We start from the raw sequence: 17,072 nt of genomic DNA, 5'->3' as shown, positions 1-17,072 counted from the left end.
GTTTTTCGTCAATAACTTCCGATCAAATTGAGCTAGCGAGTCGGGAAAGCCACCATCGGACTCAGGAAGACCTGCCGAATCGAATGATATGCGATATGACCTCCTTTGACCAACTCCGTGACCTGGGGGCGCTGACCTGACCGTGACCTGAGGTCAACACCCTAAGGTGACCTCACCCAAACAAAAAGTATATCATTCGACGCGCCTGAGCAAGGCGAACACGATGCTGCCAAAATCGCGGCTCTGCGGTCGGTTTTTGCGAAATTATTCACCAAAAACCGAACCGTACCTTGGGGCACTTGACCTGACCTCAGAGGTCACCGGTTGACCTAGGACCTTAAAATCGGGTATCAATCTCTGCGTCTTGAAACGGCGCACACGCTCGTTTTTTCCTCAACGCGCTAGCTCCACCAGGGGCGAAACGGCGAGGGGGGGTCGTACCCGCCCCCCCCCCCTCGGCCGGCGCGTATGTAGAAAACCAATAGGTCCGGCGAGGGTTAAGGCGCTATTCACCAGTGTCCCTGTAGAGAAGGGACATCATTGCTATTAAGAAGGCTATTCAAAACATCCCAGATGAAAACTTCCCCGTCACTAAGAGTCACTTTATTCAGCTTGTGCAACTTTGTTTAGACTTTCAGGTTTTCTCTTTCAACGGGGAAGAATTTCAACAGATACACGGTCTGGCCATGGGGTCCCCATTAAGCCCAGTGGCGGCATGTCTTTACATGGAGATGATGGAGACCGACCATTATTTTAACGTCATGGGAGGTGATGTTGTTTGGTATAGGTATGTTGATGACATCCTGTTAGTTGTGCCAGACAATCTTGATCTTAGTGAAAATTTAGCTGAACTGAACGCTGTGGAAAGGAGGATCCAGTTTACATTAGAAGAAGAAACTAACAATACTTTACCTTTCTTAGATGTCCATATTGAGAGGACGCCCAGCGGCATCAGATACAAAGTGTATAGGAAAATCACAAACAAAGAGGACTATATTCATTTCTTTTCAGCTCATAGCAGGAGAACGAAATCGGGGCTAGTGATTGGATTCTTCCTCAGAGCGATGAGAATATGTAGTCCCGAAAATCTGAAGGAAGAATGTGATCATATCACTGACGTTTTTAGAGGTTTGAGGTACCCCAGGGCATTTATAATTGAATGCTATAATAAGGCAAAAAGGATCAAGAATAGGACGGGAAACGAAACAAACGGAAAGACAAAGAACGCTATAGTTGTTGTACCCAGGTCACAGAATTGTGAAGCATTATCAAAGATGTTGAAGTGCTCCGATATTCAGATTGTGGAAAATGCTGGGGAGAAGATTGGTCAGGTTGTAGCAAAAAAGAAAAAGTGTGACCGTAGTGAAACAAGTTTAGTGTAAAAAATACCGTGCAAGGGATGTACACAGCCTTATTTTGGTGAAACGTCGAGAGGGCTTAAGAACAGGTTAATGGAGCACAAGAGAGATTTTAGGAACCACAATATTAACAATGCAATGGTGAAACATGCCGAAAAGTGTGGTAGTTTACCTGATTGGGATCGCATTGAGATCATACGAGATAGGTTAAGTAGGTCCGATAGAAAAACGATTGAATCGTCCCTCATTGAATCCTGTTTGTGTGTAAATTCCAAAGCTGGTGACATACGATTGGGAAAAAGTTTAGCCGTTCTTTTGGTGCGGAAGCGTCTTGGGATCTCAATCACATGAGGTCATATGAAAGTATTTGAAATTAATTTGCTATGCTGTACCTATTTCGTCTCCGTTTTGTATTTTGTGTGTTTCATTTATATATTTGCACACTGATGAAGTGATATCGAAACCGGTTTGTGCAATATATATGTGTTCACATTATCGCTTTTCACAAACGTCAAACTGTCATACCACGATATCCGCTTTGTTCTATCACTTTTGTGCTTTGCAACCACGGTACTTAACAGCAGGTCACTTGGTGCTTCTTTGTTTGGTGTACTTATCCATGGGTCAGGTCAAATGAGGTCAATTGAGGTCAAATGACGTTTTTGCCAATAAACTGGCACATTATGACGCTAGAGCTGAAAAAATGGTATCATTAACCGTGTTTACATAGGGTTCCCTTAATCTATATTACTATTTGAGGAGGGTGCGTCTGTCCGTTACCGAGGTCCCGACTTGGTGGTGCTTTGCGTGGACTACAGGCCAGACCGTTGCACCTAGCCCGGTGAAATTTGCACAACTTATAGATCAAGGATGCGCGACGTGCCTTTGAGGGGTCTCAGCTCGATCGGATTGGTAGGGAGCGCGTGGCGCGTGCTCAAAAAGTGCAAATTCGCGTCATAGACTTTACATGTATAAATCGGCGTGCGAAATCGGGCGAAAACGGCCAATTTTGACCGACACGGGTCCAGTTCCCGTGCAATATCTTGGTGACCAGGGGTTCGACCGGCACGGGGAAAACAGCATCGTGTACAGAATTGAACGGGCTATTGAATGGTGTGCAATGCAGAGGATAGCACGCGCCACGTGCACCCGTGAGGGTACTTTTGTTGAAAAATTGCGGTTTTTGACGGATTTTGGAATTGATTTTATTTTTAGGTGACCGTTAAACGGAGCGAGTTGGAACAACGCCTGTAGGCAAGAGAAATGTACTGCCTCCCATACAAAAATTGTGAAAAGCTGATTGATCCAAATCAAGGTGGTACAAATCACGGGAGAAAATGGTGTTTGTCAATTTTGTGCCACTTTATTAATCACACGGGGTTTGCTGCATAACCTGATACCTTTGGCAATTGAATATGGTACCATTGGATAGAGCATTCAATTCTGTCCAATATTCACTATGATTAGCAACAGTATCCTTAAAAAATGTAAATGTTCCAAATCATTACATTGTCATTTTTAGCGAAATTCATCGATGGCCCTCAAAAGACTTCACGCCAGTTTTCGAATCATTCTAAAGTAGAACGCATGATAATACGACACGGGCACCTCGATGCGATGTATCTTTTTGTTTTCTTACAAAATGCTTGGCCGTCAAAAAGCAATGGAACGAAATGGATACCAACCAAACCGACACAGACCAACCCAATACCCACGGGTCAAAAATAACCCTTCTTCGCGTTGCGGAGCACGCGGGTAACCCTAGTCTTCCCCTATTTGTCTCTTAAATGTCCCTTATAAAGGAATTCTCTGTCTCCTTTACCTCGCTTCACTACAAATATGGCGCAACTAAGTCATTCTAGAAGCAGTTTGCAATTTTTACTTACCTTTAGGGCTCTCCCAAATAGCTTCCAGACTAGACACTGAGGTAAAAGTGATAGCACATGAAAGCTCAAAGCAAGAAAAATCAGAAAACTATCTGGCATTTAAAGGGAGATAATGACCTTTTTCCACAAAATCTGAGTTAGGATCATTTTCTGACAAAACACAACAAGTTATAATGTAAATTAAAACCATTTTGCTCAATGCGGTACCTTGCCGCAAATATCTCAACTTGAACTCACGTTAGCGGGGAGCGCTGAAAATGACCGTTGAATAAGTACTTACATCACTTTTTGGTACTTGCATGTAATTTTGTAAAATGAGCGTATTCCTTACATTTGATCTTCATCACATCTAGTTAGTTAACCCTATTAGTGGCAGGCTCCTGGCTACCCCCTATTAGTGGCAGGGGGGGCTGTTTACGACCCCCCCTTGATATCTCGAGATCTAACGGGCCGATTTTCAAAATTCAAACGGCATTCGATTTCGCTCAACGTGATCTACATTTCTAAAAAATAAAAATTAAAAATGTCAACAGGGGGGGTAGAGGGGGGTAAAAACGGGCAAATTGCAGATACATTTTAGACTGTTTATCACGGCCAGGTTTCTGAACCAATCTTAACGCAACTTTTGCCGATCGATAGAGAATGAACCAGGAATTCACATGGATCCTAAAAATATGCATTTTCAAAAATCATAGGCGGATACAGATCATTGAGATTGGGGGTACACAAAAAATATAGTAAATAAGGTTTTTGTTGGTACTGTTTCTAAAAAGGGTGGTAATGGTCTTGTTATGTTATAATTTTCTTATGAGAGAACGACTAAAATTGTATTGGTAATGCATAGGCGGTGTCAGGGCACCTATGTTGGGAGGTAAAACATAACCCCCCTTTTTGGACGCCTGGATCCGCCTATTATAGCAAAAACGTGTCAAAAGAGGATGCACAATAACTGTATATGTTATCACATGATACCTTTTATTCACTGTTCGAAAAACTGGTGCAGCATCGTGATCTTCGCCCAAATGACTCGCTTCACGAATAGGACCCCCCAATTCCCAGTGCTCTGGAGCCGCCCCTGGTAAAGTTATGAACTTGAAATTTTCAGGGAATGTGCCCAATTTAGTTTTAGGAAAAGTCAGAAAATTTCAGCATCGTAGCTTCAGCGGTTTCGGAGATATTCCCGAAAAACCTGAGGGGTGGATAAAAACAACCCCCCCTGCCACTAATAGGGTTAATGGTCGTCTATAGTGCCTTCAAAAGATATTCATGGTTTGGGGGTGGTTTATGTCTAAATTTACGCAACTATTTTTCCTGTTCATCATCTGAGGCCATATGCTGCTATTTTAGTAGCAACGACTCAATTTTGAATCGGTCCCGCCGACTGCACAATAAAAGAAGATAGATACAACACTTTTGCGGCATCACTGAAAAACTTATGCAGTACTGTTATCAAAATTCTCATAACACCGTTCGACAAACCTGAAGTCTTTTTGAAATAAATATGCTTGTATTTTTCGCTTCAGGCTCTGAGGCCAAAATAATGAATTTCGTAGTCGCAATCGCAAGATTTGGCTGCGTTTCTGGCGCATGCCGTTCATTTGTGGCGCAAAATAATACTTGGAAACAAAGAAGAGTAGGCACTATGTACGAATCTAATTCATTCTAAACCGAATTAACTCTAATTCAAATTAGAATCCTTACAACCAAGCAACGACAAGGCGATAACATAAACAAAAACCCAAGCGTCGCTGTTTGAAACAAAAGCGCCATATACTGCGACTTTTTTTATAGAGATGGACAAGAAGGACAACGCATTTCGGTGGGTGTTACAAGTACTGCAAGTACTGCTTCTTTTTTGCAAAAATAAAAACCTTTTTCACATACGAAAATGTGCTAGGAAATTTTCATATTTTATAGAAACTACAGTAGAAATAGTATAGATGTCGAGTAATTTTTATTAAAGAAAAAAGAAAGCTCATTATCTCCCTTTAACATACTTTAAACGGCTGAGCTATTATTCAAGTAGGTGTAATCACATCCACGGCAATATCAGAACATCGCACCTGTCAAATTTCTGCCTTGACTTTCTGCCGTTTATGCGTTAATGCCACTGAACTCTAATATACCTATACTGGAAGCACGGACGTATAAATAAACTGGACTGACAATCCCAATGGACCTCCTATGGAAGATAGTGAAGCCGACAAGGCGCCATTTTACGTTGCCAAAAAACCGTGCTCTGGAAGGTCATCAAGCCAATACAATTAGAATTACGTCCAAACGGATGATCGGATCGAGATGCTGGTGGTACCAGGGTATATTGAGTGACGGGTAGGACGAACTTTGGTAGGCATTTCTAGTATATCTACTAGAAAACCTACTATATGTGGTCGGGACTAGCAAAAAGTTAGTTCAAACTAGAATATGGTAACGCTTATGGTCGGCAGTTGTGACGCGCACGTGACATTCATTTCTTAAATTTCTAAAATAACAGGTTTTAGGGGCCAATTAGTGGGCAGATACATTCTATTAGCTATTCATAATTGATTATGCAAACATTTAAGAATCTACATCATTCGATTCTAGCCGAAATCACCCGGCGCTCTCAGGATTCGAACTGACGACCCTCGGATCCGTAGCCCGATACACTACCGACTGCGCTACCGAGGACCGCGCGCCGACGATCGGAGAGGCGGATCGCGGGTGCTGGCGTGCAGATAAATCTTTACCCTGTACGCCGTAGAAGATCGGCTGGGTTTCGTGAAAAATGGCAGAGGAATCGTCGAAAGAAAATTCATCGATCTATCATTTGAGACTAAGAACCATTGATTCCTTCAAAGGTTGACCGAGATATCGCTCGCTGAAAACAGGCCATTTAACATGTAAACCCTATGGGCTGGTAGGAAATGTACGCCGTGGAGCAGCAGTGATACCAACTAACTTCGGCGGGGGCCGGGTGGTACCGTTCGACGGGTAATTCCTTGAGGCAGGTGATGATGGATGTCACATGTCACCCGGTGTCACATGGCGCGTGCCACGTGCCGACAAACTTACAAAGGGCAAAAACCTTTAAGCGACGCTTCAAATCAAACGAAGGGCGGCACAGGTGCCAAACTCACAGGTCACATGTCCCAGTGTTCGACCACTAACATATGGTATGCTCGGCATCAGGGGGTGCGGAATGCACGCGCTAGTGGCGAAAAACATGTTTTGAGGAGGCATCCTCCGATTCCGGAAAACCTTGACCTAGGCACACCAAATTTGGCACACTGACACTGCTGAACACGCACTTTAAGGTGCTGTACAAATAGGCGTGCTGGGGTACACGGTGCACGTGCTGTGCACGTGCAAACCTTTTGATGTTGCACTCCAGATGTCACATATGCGGGTAGTGCGGGTAGCGCTGGCAAGCTCAAAGTGCCAAATTTACACAGGCCACCCAGAATGTATTCCAGCATATTTATTGAGCATATCCATCTCCTGGTGGCCCCCAAAGGTGCGCTCTGCACGTGCAAAAAATTATCCGCGCCGGGCGGTGGGGATGATTGGACACCCTATGTTGATTTATGTAAATATCTCGAAAACGGCGTTGTGTAGCGCCGCCGTTTTCGGCACACCTTTTCATACTCTTTTTTACAAATGCTGCATAACTTTCAGACCTAGGTCGCTCAAGGTTAGGTCACCAGGTTACGTCCAAGTGGCCTTACCTTAGGAAAAAATATAATGCCCGTCATAGCTACACAGACTATACAATCGGCTTAAAACGTGCAGCAATTGATAAGATCAACAGTATACCTATACGTAGAGTACCTACCTCTACGTAGAAATTTCAATATCACTGACCTAGGGTTCTGTTGATTTTGCGACCTCAGACCACCAGCACGGCAAATCATTTCTTTTGTCAAATTCGGGCTCCTAAACTTTTTGCTAACCAGCAACGCAAATTTACGCCTCAATCGCCGGCCAGCGCAGCATAGGCATCTTTGTTATCTAGATCTACATTGTTTGCGCCTGCAGTAATACTGTACCGCAATAACCATTATCTTCATCTTTCACCCATAGATGGCAGTAGCAAAGCGCCTGCATCTATGCTGTGCCGCAGTGCTCTTACAATACGAGCTGAGCAATGAGCATTGAGTTAGCAAGTGATATTGAAATCATAGGCGGCGGAACGAGGGGGAGGGGGCACCGGGGCACCGTGCCCCTCTTTGATTTTGGCATTTTAACATAGCCCTTTCCATGCAACGCCCTATGGGCGTTGCCTGGAAAGAATGGGACCAAAAGTCGGCAGTGCCCCCCCCCCCCCTTTAATTGAAGGTGTTCCGCCGCCACTGATTGAAATTCTGAGGTAGAGGTACTCTACGTATATACTGTTGCTCTTATCAATCGCTGCACGTTTTAAACCGATCGTTCAGTCTGTGTAGCTATGACGGGCATTATAATTTTTCCTAAGGTAAGGTCACTTGGGTGTAACCTGATGACCTAAACTTGAGTGACCTAAGTCTGAAAGTTAGGTACGCAGCATGTGTGAAAAAGATGTATGAAAAGGTGTGCCAAAAACGGCGGCGCTACACAACGCCGTTTTCGAGATATTTACATATATCCACATAGGGTGTCCAAGCATCCCCACCGCCCGGCGCAGATAATTTTTTGCACGTGCAGAGCGCACCTTTGGAGGCCACCAGGAGATGGATATGCTCAATAACTATGCTGGAATGCATTCTGGGTGGCCTGTGTAAATTTGGCACTTTGAGCTTGCCAGCGCTACCCGCCCTACCCGCATATGTGACACCTATAGTGCAACATCAAAAGGTTTGCACGTGCACAGCACGTGCACCGTGTACCCCAGCACGCCTATTTGTACAGCACCTTAAAGCGCGTGTTCAGTAGTGTCAGTGTGCCAAATTTGGTGTGCCTAGGTCAAGGTTTTCCGGAATCGGAGGATGCCTCCTTAACCCTCGCGGGCCCGGGGGGGGGGCGTTTTTCGCCCCCCTGGCGAATATTTGCGATAACTCCCGAACGCTTAGGGATAGGAAGGCGAAACTTTCAGTACCTTTTCTCCCATCAATTTGACATCTTCTGAAGTAAAAAATTTGGACCTAGCCCCCTTGATGACGTCACAATGTCCATTTTTCTAGACCCCTGCACGGCAAACTTCGGCGTCACAGACGCAAACTTCAAATAGCTGCTAAAAATAGAGTTTTAGAGATAAAGACAAATTACGAGCACGGCTGTGTAGCGTTTGACCTAGAGAAAAATAGAAAAATAGTTTTGGTGACCTGAGGTCAGAGGTCAGGTCAACGACCCCGAAATGTGGTTTTAGTTTTTCGCAAATAACTTCGACAAAAATGGTCCTAGAGCTACGGCAGTGGTACCATCGCATTCGCCTTGTCAAGCCGCGTCGAATGATATATATTTTGTTCGGAAAAGGTCAAGTTTCATGTTGACCTCATGTGACCTCGAATGACCTCTGGTTGACCTTGACACATGAAAGGTCGTTTATGATGGATTTGTACCCGCTGATCACGAATCTGGCATCTATTTTCCTCTAAGCCTTCATTTAGAGCTTCCGGATAGCAAAAATTGTCTTATTTATTATTACTAACTTGAATCAGTGAAATAGCCTCTAGCAGGGATACTCTTCTGTGACCTTGACCTTTGAGCAGCCTTGTATCGTAAGATGAACCACAAATAGGGAACTGATAAGCCTCAAAACATTTCAAAACATCTTGGAAGTTAGCACGCAAGATGTGCGAAAAAGTGCCAAGTTTGAGGTCAATTTTGAGCGTGACCTTGACCTTGACCTTTGATTTGGAGCACTTTTTCAGAATCCTCAGATTCTCTTCTTTCGTTTGACACCCAATTTTGTCGGTTTGATGCAGCCTGCCGTCCTCTAGCAGGCTTACTTTGAGATCACTACACATGTGCCGGTTTTGGCCTTTGACATTGACCTCTGACCTTGAAAATTGACCTGAGGTCAAAAATTTTAGGTGCATTAGAATCGTCTTGTAAGGACCTTTCGTTTGGTATCGCTTTTGTTTCCGTAGCTCCCTTATTTACGGAGTTAGACAGGGGGGGGGCGAAAAACGCCCCCCCCGGGCTGCGCTGGTTGGGATTACCCCCGGGCCCGGCCGGGTTAAAACATGTTTTTCGCCACTAGTGCGTGCATTCCACACCCCCTGATGCCGAGCATACCATATGTTAGTGGTCGAACACTGGGACATGTGACCTGTGAGTTTGGCACCTGTGCCGCCCTTCGTTTGATTTGAAGCGTCGCTTAAAGGTTTTTGCCCTTTGTAAGTTTGTCGGCACGTGGCAATCGCCATGTGACACCGGATGACATGTGACATCCATCATCACCTGCCTCAAGGAATTACCCGTCGAACGGTACCAACAGCATCTCGATCCGATCATCCCTTTAGACGCAGTTCTAAATGTATTGGCTCGATGACCTTCTAGAGCATGGTTTTTTGGCAACGTAAAATGGCGCCTTGTCGGCTTCACCTGAATGGAGGTGGTTGCGGGTCCAGTTTATTTATACGTCCGTGACTGGAAGGAGCATTGGTGGCTTGTTTTTGTCTATCGATTTCCGCCATGTTGTGTATGCCAGAAATATAAATTGCATTACGGTAGCAGAGGTGCAGTTTAGTGAGAGGTACACTTCAGGTATTTGAACGTTGTGCTGAGCATTGTTAATAAGATTATTAGAAGGATGAAGAATAACCTGTTGCTCATTTCTATCAGAAATAGAAAAAAAATAAACCAATATATATTCGGGCGTGGCCCTTCTTCAGTGGTACAAGATCACAATATTGTTATCTTGTACCACTGAAGAAGGGCCACGCCTGAATATATATTGGTTTATTTTTTCTATTTCTGATAGAAATGAGCAACAGGTTATTCTTCATCCTTCTAAGAGGTACACTTCTCAAAAGTGCTGCTGCTTCATGCTTGCAGTTTGATTGCAGTGATCAACTTTTCAAGACTTTGGTATACACAACATGGCGGAAATCGCATAGACATTCTGGCCCATATACGGCCAAGGCGAGTGCTTCCCCCTGGTTAATGCCACTTAACCACGGACGTATAAATAAACTGGACTGACGATCCCAATGGACCTCCTATGGAAGATAGTGAAGCCGACAAGGCGCCATTTTACGTTGCCAAAAACCCGTGCTCTGAAAGGTCATCGAACCATTACAATTGGAATTGCGTCTAAACGGATGATCGGATCGAGATGCTGGTGGTACCGTTCGATGGGTAATGCTTTGAGGCAGGTGATGATGCATGTCACAGGTCATTCGGTGTCACGTGGCGCGTGCCACGTGCCGACAAAGTCGGGAAGGGCAAAAACCTTTAAAGGGACCCTCCCACCTTCAAAAAAGTTAATGAATTGGCATAAAAGTGATGTAGCGTGAATCACAAAGAGCGAAAATGAACATCTACCAAATTTTACCGGAAAATATTCACCCGTTTTCGAGATATAAGACTTTTATTTTTGTTTACTTTTTGGGAACTCCGCTGTTTCTATGACGTCACATAAAGGTTTTCTTTACGTCGGCATTTGGAAGCAATAGTTTGGTATCAAAGTGCGACAAATATTGCGCGAATGATGCGTTTATCTTATCAAGGTCAATATATGACCAATAAAGGATTCCAGGACAATTATTCTTATGGCATTTCTTCGTATCGCAATTCTTCGTCTGCAAATCTTCGTCAGGGCATTTATTCGTATCGCATTACTTTGTCTCGCATCAGGGTATATGAAAATCGGCTCGCATTTCTTCTTCAACGCAAATATATGCAAGAGTAAGCATTGAGGGACAAATAAATGCACCGACGAAGATTTGTAGACGAAGAAATGCGGACGAAAAATTGTGCTACGAAGAAATGTCATGCGAGGATTCGTTCGGGTACCATGACATTTATGTGATTTCAAAGTCAAGGTTCACAGCTGATCTGCTAAATCAAGCCAAGAATCCAAACTATCAAAAAACTATAAATATTTGTTTGTCTGTCACAGAGGTCTCAAGCAATATAAGGTTGACATCTGTTGAATCAAAAATCTACTGCCACAGCTCACATCTCCTGCCTTAGTTTATCATTGTTGTTTTAACTTGCTTTCAAGAGAAACAGAAGCCAGTATCTGATATCACTTCAGATGATTGTTTCAAGATCTGAGTTCAAATGGAAATAAAAGCAAGATCAAGATGAAACAGGGATTATTGCTGTTAAAGTAGTTTGGCCATGATACAACAAGCACATAAATCATTAGCCAAATCAAAAACTGGTTGGTTTGTCAAGATGTTTGTTGTCTGTCGTCTGTCGAGCTGCTATGAACACTGAACGCTCTCACTCTTACTTTAAAGAGAGCAGTTTAAGTTGAATGGTAGTGAGCTGTAATTAGACAAAGCAGCTATTCAGTGCTCACATCAAGCCAGGCTAGGAAATGGCATCAACTGTGGTGGGAGGAAGCAGGTTCGGCAGCCCTATGTTGTAAACTTCTGTTGTGTCTTGTGTTTGATCAACTGATGTTTTCTGCAGTGATAGTAGCAGGTAACTGCATGCTTGTCAAATTATGTGAATAAATGAGTTCATAACATTGCATTTTTCTCTCCATGCAAGGAACAAGTAAGATGTTGTAGAAAATGTATTAGAGGGCTGCATTGCTGATTTTGCACTTTATCAGAGCTTTATTTAGAATTGCTTTCCTGAAAGCTACACACAGGCCACAGCACTGAAATTCACAATGTCATAGCTTTTGGCAGAAAAAAAGAAAAGACTTACCTAGGTAAAATTGGCTGAAAGTATGGCAGAGCAGGTCTTGATGCGTATGCCCATCCGTGTGCTTGCCGAAGCCGAACTGACTGCAACACATTAACTCTGACCCACCATGGTGGCTGGCATATCCTGAACTTTCACCACCCTAAACAAGACAACTTTCAGCCCTCAGCATTGTATTAAAATAAAAACTGTACATGACACTCAAAATTTGTTTCAGTGCCATCCACAGACATCAGTCGCCATTCACCAGGCCAGTAAAAACAGAATAGATAATAGCTTCAAACCCATGTAGTCAGAGTTACTAGGTCTGCACCTCAAAACAAAATCCAGGTGACATTCACCACGCCAGTAAAAAACAGGTACTTAGGTAACGTAACAGCTTCAAATCTGGTAACATGTTGGTCGGACTTTACACTACCATATTTACATGGAATAATATGATACCAAACAATAGTGCAACCATTCTGGACAACAAAAGTGTATGATAAAATTAATTTAGAATACTTTGGCAGCATGATTTACGAGCACAGGCAGATGTTACCTACCAAACTTCTCAATGCTCGTAAACCCAACATTGTAGTTTTGATTTTACCTTACATGATAACACACTTGGCTGCAATGACACATTTAATTTAATACTGTTATAACCACTTCACAAGCACAATTGCACCTCATGCCGACATCCTTTTCCAAAGACAGTCAGCAGCGTCTTTCGTCAAAACTGGAAGATCAATCCCCTTTCAACTGTTAACATCAAAAATATTTCTTCATGGTGTGATCTCCATATGAAAGCCTTGCAGGAAAAGAATTAATGTCAATTGTCAGCTCTTCAAATTTCTTTGAACTTTAACTTGCAGTACCATATCCAGTTTGCTTTGATATTTTGTTTTTTATTCCATGTTAAAGTTCAACACCAAGCTCCAGATATAGCAGGCAGCTTGATCATCTTCGGCCTTGGTATAATATCCCGCGCCGTGCTGGTGGCCTGAACTTTCCGCCGAGTGCTGGGGGGGCGTTTTCACGCCCCCCCGTCTAACTCGGCTCCTGGGCCACGTAGCGACACGCGGTAAGCGGCAATCGAAAGAGCGTCAAAAATAAGGACGAAAACACTTCGGTCATTTTTTGGGTCAGGTCAAAGGTCAGGTCACCAGAGGTCACCAAAGGTAAAATGTTGACTATTTCAACATTTTGGAAACTGCCAACGGCTATCTCGGGAACCGATAGAGCTACAGCGCCGCGGAAAAGCGCATTCGATAGCCCTTTTACAGACCTTTCTGAGTAATGTTCTCAGATTTGACCTCAGGTCAACGGTTTAGCCTCCAGAGCGCAAAAACTCCAAAAATAGCCGTTTTTACGAAAAACGTTTTTTCGTCAATAACTTTTGACTCATAAGCGCCATGACATTACTTTTGCCAGCATCGTGTTCCTCTCGTCGAGACGCGTCGAATGAACTATTCGTTGACCTTGAAAGGTCATTTTGAAAATTTGACCTCAGGTCAAGGTCATGACCTGACCGAAAAGGGTCATGTTGCATATCAGTCGATCCGTATCGTCGAGCTGAACACATCTGACGTGTTTTCACCGCTCTAGCACGTCTCTATCAAAAGTTATAGCCAAAAAACTGCTGGCGACCGTTCATGACCTGAGATGACCTCAGGGGCACACAGAGGGGTCACAGGTGCATTTTTCCTATTCAGTGTGTCATGTTTACCTATGAACCGATGTTTGAGAGCGTTTTGAACGATATTCGTCCAAAAGAGGCGCATTTCAATTTTCTCCCATTGACTTATAATGGAGAGGTCGCAAAATTGACCTGACCTTAGGTCACAGATATCAAAAATCCGAGATATACATTTTATACATACTGTTACTCATATCAATCGCTGAAAGTTTCAAAGTGATCGTTCAGTCGGTGTAGCTATAGCGAGCCTTTGAACTTTTTCTGAGGTAAGGTCACTTGACGTGACCTGGTGACCTGACCTTGAACGGCCTAGGTCTGAAATTTTCACAACATGTGCGGAAATGATGTAGGAACACGTGTACCAAAAACGGCGGCGCTGCGCGCCGCCGTTTTTGAGATATTCGCGAAAAACCTGAGGGGGGGCGTAAAAACGCCCCCCCCCCAGCACGGCGCGGGATATATATGGCTTTGGGTATAATATCAGTCCAAGTTCCAGTGGTGGGTATCTTCTAATATTCAAATTAAAATGAAAAGCAACAGGCTTTCTCAGCGCCCACGGTCATAGAATACTATCAGCGCCGACGACGGATTTCACGTTGATAAAGAAGGGAGCTCAAGGTCAGCAAAACTCGGGTTCAAGGAATGGCGGGCGTTGAAATGACTGCTGACGTCATCAAAAAACCGCTAATGGTTAAAGGTAGTGTGCCACCTTTGAAAGATTTCCCGTTTTATTTTTCCTAGGATAAGAAGCTTCTGTTTTTACCTAATATCGCAAAAAAATCAAAAATGGGCCTGGAATAGTGCCTTTTTCGCCTAAAAGTTAATCGGTTTTTAGATATGTATAACAACTGTAGTGGGCTCACCTGCAAACAGGCGTCGGGCAACAATCGTGAATGCGGCGCACTTGTGACAATAAGCAAAGGTCATTATAGTGTTACGACCATACGACGTACGGGAATGAGTTATCAGCTGTCTAATCGTAGACAACACAATGTCGAGCCTCAAACTGTAATCCTGTATTGGTATTGTTTCTTAAATTTGGCTGTCGAACATTAATTTGTGGTTTGAAATATGATTTTATGTAAAATAATTGATATGAAACAGCGTCTCTTAAGTTATGACCCCATTACACCACACGCAAGTGGCAGAAATGACAATGATCAGCTGACGCATTTTTCTTGGCCGAAGTCAGAGCGCGCGGCCCGACGCACCACGCGTATTTGGAAATTCCGACCTCGACGAGCATCAGAAGCCACCTAACAGGCGTGTTCGAAACCGCAGGAGATGATGATGAACGGGTTTATCGAAACTTGATTGGATGAGCCTATCGGTAATAGCGATTTTAGTGTGTGCATTTATTGTTCATAGTGGTGTTAAATGTGGTTGGGGTACGACCGACAACCCGTCGGGGCGAATTTCGCACTGGGGTACTCAAAATTTGAAGAATTTAAGACGTTTCCATAAGTTTTGAAGGTATGGATAAGTTCTAAAAATCCGGTTCTCCTTATCCGGGTCATTAACTCCATATGGTCCAAGAAAGCTGGCACACTACCTTTAACCCGCGCCCAGATGGGGTCTGCCGAGCAACGCGGTCTGATGGGGGGGCCATTTTGGCCCCCCCCCTCAGATCTCGAGAACCACGCAACATAGCGACAAGCGGTAAACGGTGTTGGATAGCCCCAACGGGGAACTACCTTGTGACCCAATTTCATTGACCTCGGTCAAACCGATGACGTCACAGGTCAGGTCAAAGGTCGAATTTTCACCGTTAACAGGCATTTCAAGAAATGCGTTGTAAAATCGAGTAAAATGCATTTCATTGAAAATCATCGATGGGGAAATGTTCTTCAAACACATAGTTTGCTGTTTGAGGTCACTGATACCAGGTCAGGTCACAGAGGTCAGGTCACTGGGGGGTCACAATATGAAAGTGTCGTGTGATACATGTTTTATGGTCCATTTTACATGACAAATGCGATTATGTGGGTCAGACAGACTTTAGGGCCAGCTTAGGTCACGTTTTGGTCAAGGTCAGGTCAAGGTCAGGTCAAATTAGGTCAAATTTCAAAGTTGATATTTTTGCATAAAATGGGTATCGATTCGATGCAGCTCGTCACGGGGAGTTCAATGGTGGTCTCCGTTTTGCGCTACGAGGTCTAGAATTGCTAAAAATTGAGTTCAAAAATTTGACGTCATCAATTTTTAACAGTTTTTTCACTATAACTTGGCCAAAAAAAGAGGCATCGATCTAAAATTTGGTATGTATATCGAAGAGCGCACGGACTATCACATATATTCCGGTTTTTCGAAATTCGAAAATTTTTTGGAAATTTTTTGAGTTTTTCTAAAAAAAATCAATTGTTTTGATTTTTGAGGGTCAAAATCCCAAAATTTCGAAAATCCGAGATAGCAGTTTTGTAGCGCCGTCTTTTCTCTACACAACCACATAAAGAACTTTAAAATTGCTTGTTAACTGTAGAATTTGTGAGCGTTTAAAGATGTCATGTTTTTTGCTCATTTTTACTCGAACATGACCTCAGTTTGACCTCAATAACTCCTGAGCTGAGGTGACCTGTGACTTGAAATTTTGTGTGAAGGTGTCAAATTGATGCCCGGTAAGGTACCCAAAATTTGGCGGCGCTGCGCGCCGCCGTTTTCTCGCTATTTAAGAAAAACCACAGGGGGGGGCCAAAATGGCCCCCCCCATCAGGGCTCGGGTTAAGAGATAGGGACTAAGCTGGTCCCACCCTGCAAGTAAAGGGAAGAAATTTCTTGAACACCATAAAGCTGCGGGGTTTGCGACCAGGATAAATGGTGGTTTCTGAGCCTGGCCGCAAACTTGGCTATCTCAACTCAAAACTAATGTTAAGGTGGGATGGTCCCTTTAAGCGACGCTCCAAATTAAACGGTGCGCGGCACAGGTGCCAAATTCAAAGGTCACATGTCCCGGTGTTTGACCATTAACATATGGTATGCTCGGCAGCAGGGGGTGCGGAATGCACGCGCCACGGGCAAAAACATGTTTTGAGGATGCATCCTCCGATTCCGGAAAACCTTGACCTAGGCACACCAAATTTGGCACACTGACACTATCGGACACGCGCTTTAACCCGCGACCTGGTGGGGGGAGGGGCTATTTTTTGCCCCCCCTCCAGACTTTTCGATATATCTCCAGAACCGCTGCGCCGATCGTCACGAAACTTCCAGTACCCTCTTGGACATCAATTTTACACATTGTGACCAAAAATTTTTCCAAAGGCTATTGTAGGTTGGCTGGAAATGACGTAAGAGTGACGTCATGTTCTGCCGTTTTCGACCGAAAAAAGGGTTTCGCGGGAAGAGCTGTCAGGCCTATAGCTTTGC

Source organism: Amphibalanus amphitrite, unplaced genomic scaffold, assembly GCF_019059575.1.
Source record: "Amphibalanus amphitrite isolate SeventyFive unplaced genomic scaffold, NRLGWU_Aamphi_draft 000008F_arrow, whole genome shotgun sequence".
In the NCBI taxonomy this organism is placed as follows: domain Eukaryota; kingdom Metazoa; phylum Arthropoda; class Thecostraca; order Balanomorpha; family Balanidae; genus Amphibalanus; species Amphibalanus amphitrite.
This window is presented reverse-complemented; position numbering follows the sequence as displayed.